Source organism: Vigna unguiculata, chromosome 6 (assembly GCF_004118075.2).
Source record: "Vigna unguiculata cultivar IT97K-499-35 chromosome 6, ASM411807v1, whole genome shotgun sequence".
In the NCBI taxonomy this organism is placed as follows: domain Eukaryota; kingdom Viridiplantae; phylum Streptophyta; class Magnoliopsida; order Fabales; family Fabaceae; genus Vigna; species Vigna unguiculata.
The window spans coordinates 8212119-8221777 of record NC_040284.1 but is presented as its reverse complement, the minus strand read 5'-3'; the positions used below and the strand labels follow the sequence as shown (position 1 = coordinate 8221777).

The following is a 9659-nucleotide window of genomic DNA, read 5'->3' as shown; positions in this document are numbered from 1 at the left end:
TACATTTGAAATTGGCTGCTTTTATTAATACCCATTTTAATGTATTGTATGTTTTAATGTATATTGAATAATGCAAGCAATTGAGGTTGGAAAATGTATGAGTGCCAGTGAGTCTGATGTACATACTCATACTGGGAGTTCTTTAGTAAGTATTTTAAAATCAGTCTGATTTGTGGTCTGATCAAAATTTATAATTTTGGATGTTAAATTTTTCAGGCAATGGAACTTGCTGAATGTGGTGATCATGCAGCATGCGACTTATCTATTGATACTGATAGTTCATTAGTAAATATATTTTTAATACAATTACCGTCATAATTTTACTGGGCAGTTCAAAGATGTAATACAGACTGAACATATGATTCATTGTAGATGTGCCTTTCTAGGACTTCTGATCTTGATCCAGATATTGTTTTATGTGTCACGCCTAGAAAAGATGTTTGTAATACCAGTAACCATGAAGACATAGAGTACATTCCATCAAATTTCATGGAATTTGATCTTTTGAGGACATGCCATTAGCCCAATTGTCATCTACAAAGACAATGAAGACTATCAAGAAGGAGAAATGATATTTAATTTATGAAAGCTATGGAAATTATTGTAGTAAATGTTGCTTAAAACTTTATGTTCGTTTTGTTAGAAATGTTTTGGCTCCTTCAAAGGCTACATTCCTTGATTCTGTTTTGATAAATTGCACTGGTGAACCTTCTTTAGTATTTTAAATAGTTTTGGTTGTGATTACGTAGAAGAAAGTTGGTGCAATTTTTTTATGTCGTGATCTTTATATGTTTAATTCATTGATATATTTAGAGATCGTATTTAGCAATTCATAAATCATAGTCACTTTATATCTTAACATCTATAAAGTCAACACTAACCTATATTATAAAAAAAAATTTGTAACCTTCCATACGTTAATGTTTTTATTCTCAGAATTCAAGATGTTATCCATTGTTTTTAAAGTAGACTACCATGAGACCGTGTTATGAATATTTTTTAAAGTATACTACCGTGATACCCGTTGATACATGATCGTTAACATGTATATTAATTGGAACTTTTGTTACATTCCAACCTATGCATTAAATTTTAGATTTGGATATGTTTTTGAAAATAATTTCTTATCTGAATTGATGAGACATGCATTTAACAAAAATACGTAAAAGTTTATGGAGCAGTACGATATCCTAATTCATTAAAGCAATGATCAGACTGACATTTAATAAAGCCAAAAACGTGCAATACTTAAAGTTAATGGTACGATATTGTAATGCATTAAACCATTGAATTTGATGATTGTTTCTTACACTACAAGCAATGTCTAAGAACAATATGCATTTACAATGTCATATATAATATAATGAAATCTAAATGTATAAAGCTGGCATATTAGACACATTAAGGTGAAAAGACTTGCATTTAATAACTCCAAATCATGTTTCCCATTGACATGACTTTATAGTGGTGTTAATTTTGGCGGTAAAAATTTCACGATTCATCTATCCAGTAACATGCAACTGCCAAAATATGTAGATAACCTTATATAAACATAACCTTTAATGGACAAACAGACGAGAATTTGGTAAATCAAATATGTTCTAAATGGTTGAAGCACAATGTACTATTGATATTCATTAATTGAAATTGTAACATTTTTCTGTTGACAAAGCAAAATTATGAACTATATCTGTAATGTTTTCAGAATTTCGTGTAAAAGTTTTTTGTATTATCTTCATATATAAAGTTATTAAAGTTATTGCAACAGTTCATTGTAACCATTATATAATATGCAAATGTTGTTGTTTCTGAAATAATTCTCAGTTTGTGTGCTGTTTAATGTAGAATGATGGCCGATGAAAATAGAATCTGCAGTTCAAGTGCAAGAACAAAAAGAAAACTAATAATGCAGGAGAAGAGGATGAATGCTACATGCAAAAATCAGAAGCGCGTTGAAAACAAAACATGAGATCGTACACCATTAGCTGATGTAACAACTTATTTTGTTAATCAAGATACATTGCATATGGAATCACAAGTTCAATGTTCTGATGTTAGATTCAGGAATGTTGAAAGAAATGTTACAGCAACACGGAAAAAGCCGTAAAGTTTGCTTGAGAAGTTTGAAACCACTATGAATAATGTGACTAACATAAGTCATTGCAATATACCAACTCAATCATTTGTATTGGAAGATGTTGATGAACTACAATCAGGTTCAAATAAGTCTGAATCACTTGGTGAAGCAATAGAAGGTAATTTTATTTTGGTAATGAAATTAATAATCATTTCATTTACCAAAAAATTACTTAGTTTTAACATTATTACTGATATGTTCATCATTATTAATTAAGCAGTCATTGATGAAATACATGATATGAACCATCAAGGCATGAAGGCTAATGCAAGATAAGTAATCTAAAATGTTTTTAATAAAGATAATTGTTATCATATATTGGAAGTTGAACTAATAATTATTTTAATTTGCAAATTGTATGCAGATATAGGAGATCCAATCTATGTTTGTCAGCATTGCAATGCATATATGTGGTATCAAGAACGCATTGGCAAATATCATCATATGATTAATCTGAACTTTCAGTTGTGTTGCTCAATTGGAAAAGTTGAATTGCCAATGTTGAAAAAAAAACCCTGATGAGCTAAGTCAACTTTTATTTCAATCAGATTCAAAACAAAGCAAAAGTTATCAGAAGAATATTAGAACATACAACATGATGTTTGCATTCACATCTCCTGTAGAAAAAATTGACAATAAATACAACAATGGAGGTGGTCCACCAAATTTGAGAATCCAAGGACAATCATGTCACAGAATTGGTAGTCTTCTTCCACCAATTGGACAATAGCCAAAGTTTGCTCAACTATATATTTATGATACTGAAAACGAGATACACAACAGAATTCAATCTCTGAGGTACAATACATTCATCTTAATAGTTGATATTATATTCTGTTGCATGTTTCTATTGATTTGAAATTCAATGTAGGAACAACAATGATATTGATGCTGAAATTGTTAGAACACTAACAAATATGCTAGATAAGTACAATGTGCACGCTAAATCTTTTCGAATGGCAAGGGACAAATATGCGGAACAACCATATCATGATCTTAAATTAAAACTTATTGCTGATAGGCAGAATGATGGACGTATATACAACATCCCCACCGTTTCAGAGGTTGCTGCATTAATAGTAGGAGATGTTGATACTACTTCTCCTAGGGATATTATTATGGAAAGCAGAACAAGAAAATTATAAAGAATAAATGAGTTGCACACAAGTTACTTGGGATATCAGTATCCTTTGCTGTTTCCCTATGGTGAAGATGGATATAGGCATGATATTAGTCATTGTGATTCTTTGGCACTTAAACGTAACCGCTTAACGATTAGGGAATGGTTTTGTTTCAGAATTCAAACCCGAAAATGTGAGCCAATGACCATTCTTAGATCAAGAAGATTATTTCAACAATTTGTTGTAAATAGATATACAATGATTGAATCTGAAAGGCTATCATTCATCAGAAACAATCAGTCGAAGCTCAGGGTTGACAAATACAATAACCTCTGTCAACCAAGTAATGATAGCTACACAGAAGCTTCACAGAAAGGAAAACGTTTTGTGCTTCTATCTAGCTTTGTTGGTGGTAGGAGATTTATTGATCAATTATATTTTGATGGCATGGCAATATGTGGTCATGTAGGATTCCCAGATCTTTTTGTAACTTTTACGTGCAATCCAAAATGGCTCGAGATTTCCAGAATATTGAAACCTTTAAAATTAACTCCTTCAGACAGGCCAAATATCATTGCAAGAGTTTTTAGAATCAAATTTGACCAACTATTATCATATTTAACAAAGAAGAACATATTGGGAAGGGTCATAACATGTGTGTATATTTCATATACTTAATTATTTACTTTTTTTCATTTAATTGATTATTCTAATCATGTAACTAATCTATGATTGCAGACATGTATAGTATTGAATTCCAGAAACGAGGTTTGCCACATGCTCATTTCTTGTTATTTTTGCATCCATCTAGCAAGTATCCGACAGCCATCGATATTGACAAGGTAATCTCAGCTGAAATACCATGTGCCAAAGAAGATCCAAAATTGTATAACTGTGTAAAAGAACATATGATTCACGGCCCATGTGGAATCTCTAAGACATCATCACCATGCATGAAAAATGGATCGTGTTCTCGATTTTATCCAAAGAAATTTCAAGATACTACAACAATTTCAGAAGATGGTTTTCCTCATTATCGTCAAAGGAACAATGGTCTTAGCATTGTGAAGAATGACAATGAACTAGATAACCGATTTGTGGTTCCTTACAATCCTACCATATTACTCAAATATTAGGCTCATGTGAATGTAGAATGGTGCAACTGATCTAATTCAATCAAGTACTTATTTAAGTACATCAATAAGGGCTATGATAGAATTACTGCTGCCATTGTTCCTAATGACAAGCCAGGTTTTTCAAGTGATGAAATCAAACAATATATTGATTGCAGATATATTTCTCCATGCGAAGCATGTTGGAGAATATTTTCATTTCTAATTCATGGAAGAAATCCAGTTGTTGAACGATTATTTTTTCATCTACCTGGTGAGCAATCAGTGTACTTCAAGGATGATGATGATATTGATGAAATCATGGCAAAACCGACAGTTAGGGAGTCCATGTTCAAGAGTTGGATGGAGTGCAATAAGAAATATTCAGATGCAATGGATTTAACATATCCACAATTTGTTACTAACTATGTATATAATAAGAATCAAAGGTGTTGGAACCAAGGAAAAAAGGAAATACCATTGGAAGACTTAAAGGTCCAATATCCTACATAGATCTGCGAACTATTGAAAACATAACTTATCCTACATTGAGAGAAGCATGTGAAGCTTCTGGATTTTTGGCAGATGATACAGAATATGTCAAAGCTATCAAGGAAGCCAAAGAATGGGGATCTGGAAACTTCTTGAGGAGATTATTCGTAATTGTCCTCATGTCAAATAGCATCAACAAACCTGAGGATGTTTGGAAGAAAACATCTGAATAGCTTTCTGATGGAATTTTATATAATGAAAGAATTATTGCAAGAAATCCAGGTGAAATTGTTTTTAACAATATTAATCTTAAGTTTGAATATGAAAGTATGTTAACTTAAATTATTTGTTGCAGGCCTCAACCTGAATATGGAATTATTGCAAAATTTGACCTTGATTGAAATTGAGAAGCTATTATAGAATAATAGAAGAACATTAAAGGAATTCCCCTCCATGCCTTATCCTAATGATTTTGCAGTAAATTACTGTGGCAATCGATAAGTATATGCTGAACTTGATTACAACAAGGATGATGAACTAAATATCTTTCAATCAAATTTTAGAAGTATGACAGGTTAGTCATTTCTTCTAAACATTTTTGCAATACAAGTCATTGCAATATATCTAAATTATTATTCATATGCAGATGAACAAAGACATATTTTCCAAAAGATTATAAATGCAGTGCATGATGAAAAAGGGGGCATGTTCTTTTTATATGGATATGGAGGAACTGGAAAAACATTTATGTGGAACACATTATCTTTTGCTCTTCGTTCTGAAGCAAAAATAGTTCTAACAGTTGCATCAAGTGGTATAGAATCTTTGTTTTTACCTGGAGGTAGAACAACTCATTCAAAATTTAAGATTTTAGTTCCAACACTTGAACACTCTGTGTGCAACATTACAAAGGGTAGTGAACTATCAGATTTGATGAAATTGGCCAACCTCATAATTTGGGATGAAGCACCAATGACGCATAAGTTTTGTTTTGAAGCACTAGATCGAACTTTAAAAGATATCATGAGAGAACACAACAAATTTGATTTTGTTTTTGGTGGCAAAGTAATAGTATTTGGAGGGGATTTTAGGCAAATTCTTCCTGTTATTCCTCGAGGAAGCATATATGATATTGTTCATGCAACTATCAACTCATCCTATCTATGGGAGCACTGCCAGATCCTAAACTTGACCAAAAACATGGGACTGTTACAGTAGGGACTGCACAACTCTACTATTGCTGAAATTGAAGAGTTTTTTTCCTGGATAATCAAAATTGGTGATGGTTCACTGAATGAACCCAATGATGGCTTAGTAGATATAGAAATATCTCCAGAATTTCTAATCAAGAACTACAAAGACCATATCCAAGCTATAATCAGTAGCACTTATCCATAACTACTCGAAAAATTCAACGATGAGATGTTTCTGATATCAAGAGCTATTCTAGCTAGTCGAATTAAAATAGTAGATGAAATCAATAAAGCTGTTCTGGATTCTATTCCAGGTGATGCTTAATTCATACTTATCATTTTTCATACATTTGTCATATTTTAAAAGTTTTTAACAACTGTTATTCATGTAATTCAAGTGAAGTCAAAGAATACCTCAGCGTAGACTGCATTGATACTTCTGACACCATGGATGTTGATGTATATGATGGTATTACACCAAAATTTTTAAATTCATTGAGAACATCAGGATTACCAAACCATAGTATAAGACTCAAAGTTGGGGCACCAATAATGCTTTTGAGAAATTTGGATCAATCTGAAGGTCTTTGTAATGGAAGTAGATTAATAGTGACCAGACTAGCAAAGCATGTAATTAGTGCAAAAATTATAACTGGAAAAAACAAAGGAACAAAAGTTTACATGCCGCGTATGTCCATGTCCCCTTCTCAGTCACCATGGCCATTCAAGATGATTAGAAGACAATTCTCGATCATGTTATCCTATGCTATGACCATAAACAAATCTCAAGGTCAATCTTTAGATTGTGTTGGATTGTATCTGCCTACACCAGTTTTTAGTCATGGTCAGTTATATGTTGTAGCTTCTAGAGTTAAAAGCAAGTCAGGATTAAAGATTTTAATCCATGACACTGAAAATAATCCTTTGACTGCTACCACAAATGTAGTTTTCAAAGAAGTTTTCAACAATGTGTAATGAACGATAACATACATGTTCCTGCATTTTGTTAAGAATGCATGTCTGTAGTAGTTACAAAAGTCAGAATGCTTAATTGATATGCATACATATGATGTTCTGGCATAATGTATTAATTTTTTGTAACAATGTCTTGCAGTAATAAATGAAGATCTGGTACTTTGATGTTATCCCTTCCATTTATCATGTATGAAATGGCAATTACATTATCGTAAAAATCGTTATTGGGCATAGTGCATTAAATATCCAAACTACCATACACCAACAACAAAACAAGAATTAATTATATGCAGACATTCAACCAACTGATGTTAGTACTTATTATGGACACCATCCTAATTCTTCGGTACCCTTGGCATAATAATTTCGAATAACTCCTGATGTAGGTTCATATAGAATTGCTTATAGAAAGTATTACTTTCCAGCCATATAATTAGCCCAATTAATATTGAATTTTTTACTTAACACACTACCGTAATCATGTAGTTCACCTCCCACAATTGTCAGCTTAATAATGTTTTGAACCCGAAGAAGACTTTGCAAACTTATATCAACAGCCCAAGTAATACTGAATATTTAACTAAACAAACTACCATAATTATCAAACACACCTCCTACATCTCTGACATTATTAATGTAATAAGCTGATACAAATGATGATCCATGTTCATTTATTAACAAGTTGTCCTAATTATAACTATCCAAACTACATTAAATCCAACAAATTATGAACATTACAATTATTTATGAAATTGACTTTTTAAATATAAATATAACTAATATTATTATATAGAAGTTATTTTTTTTATATTAATGCAATATTATAGTAAATTTAATCGTAGAAAACGATTGGTTAATTTTTTTATAAATAATAACAATAATAAATGAATTGAATTCTTTTTAGTTCATACTATTCCAAACTAGAATACTTATATTATTTTTAACTTGAAATCATTTTTACTGAATAACGGTTATATAGATAAATAATATCTTATATGAAATCGTATTAACAATAACTATACTAAGGTTTAATTATAGTTTTACTAATTATAAAATAATTGAATATTTAGTAATAATACTTTTTATTTATTGAAAGTTTTCGTTATTCAAATATTGAACTTCAAGAAAAAACAATTTTGCTAATATCAAATTTTTATTTATTCAAATATTTAGGTTAATCAAATAATGTACATAACGAAAATTCAAATTCGGTATAGTAAACACAAGACACATGTACATAAAACACAATTAGTAGACATACTCAATATAATATTAAATAAGCGGTTCTATATAAACATATATATCAACATTCCAAAACATATTAATGTTGATATACAAAATATTTAACATCTAGAATTCATAAAAACGAAACTGAAAGGAAGTGTTCATAGGTCCTACATAATAGTTGCAGAGACAAAATATTCAAAAGACTAAAACAAGATAATTCTTCAGTATATGAATGACACATTTTTCTTCATTCTCCACAACAAATCTTATGCGATCACCGGCAGCCAGTCCATTTTCTTTGCAGAATTTCTTCCAACCACAGGTCAAATAACACTCATAGGAACTTCTGCCCGTCCAACGAATTTTGCAGTTCCAGAATTGTGATTGGCCATTCGTCAGCGTGTAGGTTTTACGTCCCTTCATCAAGCATTCTTTTACAAATTTGGAATCCAGATACTACATTCAAACAAAACGTGTTAAGCCATCATAAATATGAACAAAATTATAAAAACATGACTATACATTTAAATCTTACCAAAGAAGATGCTTTAACATCATAATTGCTTAATACTTTCTCAAAATCAGCAACAACAACTGGAACTTGGGTGTTTGAAGCATTGGCCGAATTTATGTTATAATCCATTTCTATTCCTTCGGCTGAGAAGATCCTATGAAGAAATATATTGTTTCCTACATAGTTAAATGTAGGTAACACGGACCAGTCAACCCATAATATGTAATGTACCTACTGAAACCAAACAGAACCATCCTCAAAGACTCATCTGTATCGACATATATTTCAAACATCTCTGACAGAGGATCATACAACTTGACCGCATAATTAAACAAAAGTTTATCCTGATAGAATATTTGGAAGTAATCCGGCAAAGTTATCAACAACTACGACAACAATCAAAAGATAAAATATATTAGCATGAATGACTATACAAATACAATTCTAAATATAAGAAAAATGGATTAATATTGCATAAATATTAGCATGAACTGCACCCTTAATGCTTGGAAAAACCTTATTGAGGACAAAGGGTTACATGCAAGAGAATTCTTTCTTTTTCCAAATCGAACACCCTTATACGAAAATAACGATCTCCACAATAAAGGGTAGAGACGTAGTAAACATCGTTCAGGTTATAAAAGCACAAAATCTTCTGAACAACACGAATCTGCCTCTAAGCCAAAAAGCTTCTTCAAACTCTATATTTATCACATTTCCTTTCGGATCACCTAAAAAGTTGGTAACCCATCACCAGTAATTTGCCCCATTGGTCATAAAAACCTTCTTCAAACTCCAGACACTCCTGACATATACCAAAGGAGAAGGATTCATAAAAATCAAAACTTTGAACAAAAAATTTTAGAGACACTTCAACCAGAACACCAT

At 31.2% G+C, this 9659-nt stretch overlaps 1 pseudogene; it reads left to right on the top strand.

Moving 5' to 3' along the window:
• Positions 1-2134: 2134 nt before the first annotated feature.
• Positions 2135-7030, top strand: LOC114188357 (annotated as a pseudogene).
• The last annotated feature ends 2629 nt before the right edge of the window (positions 7031-9659 follow it).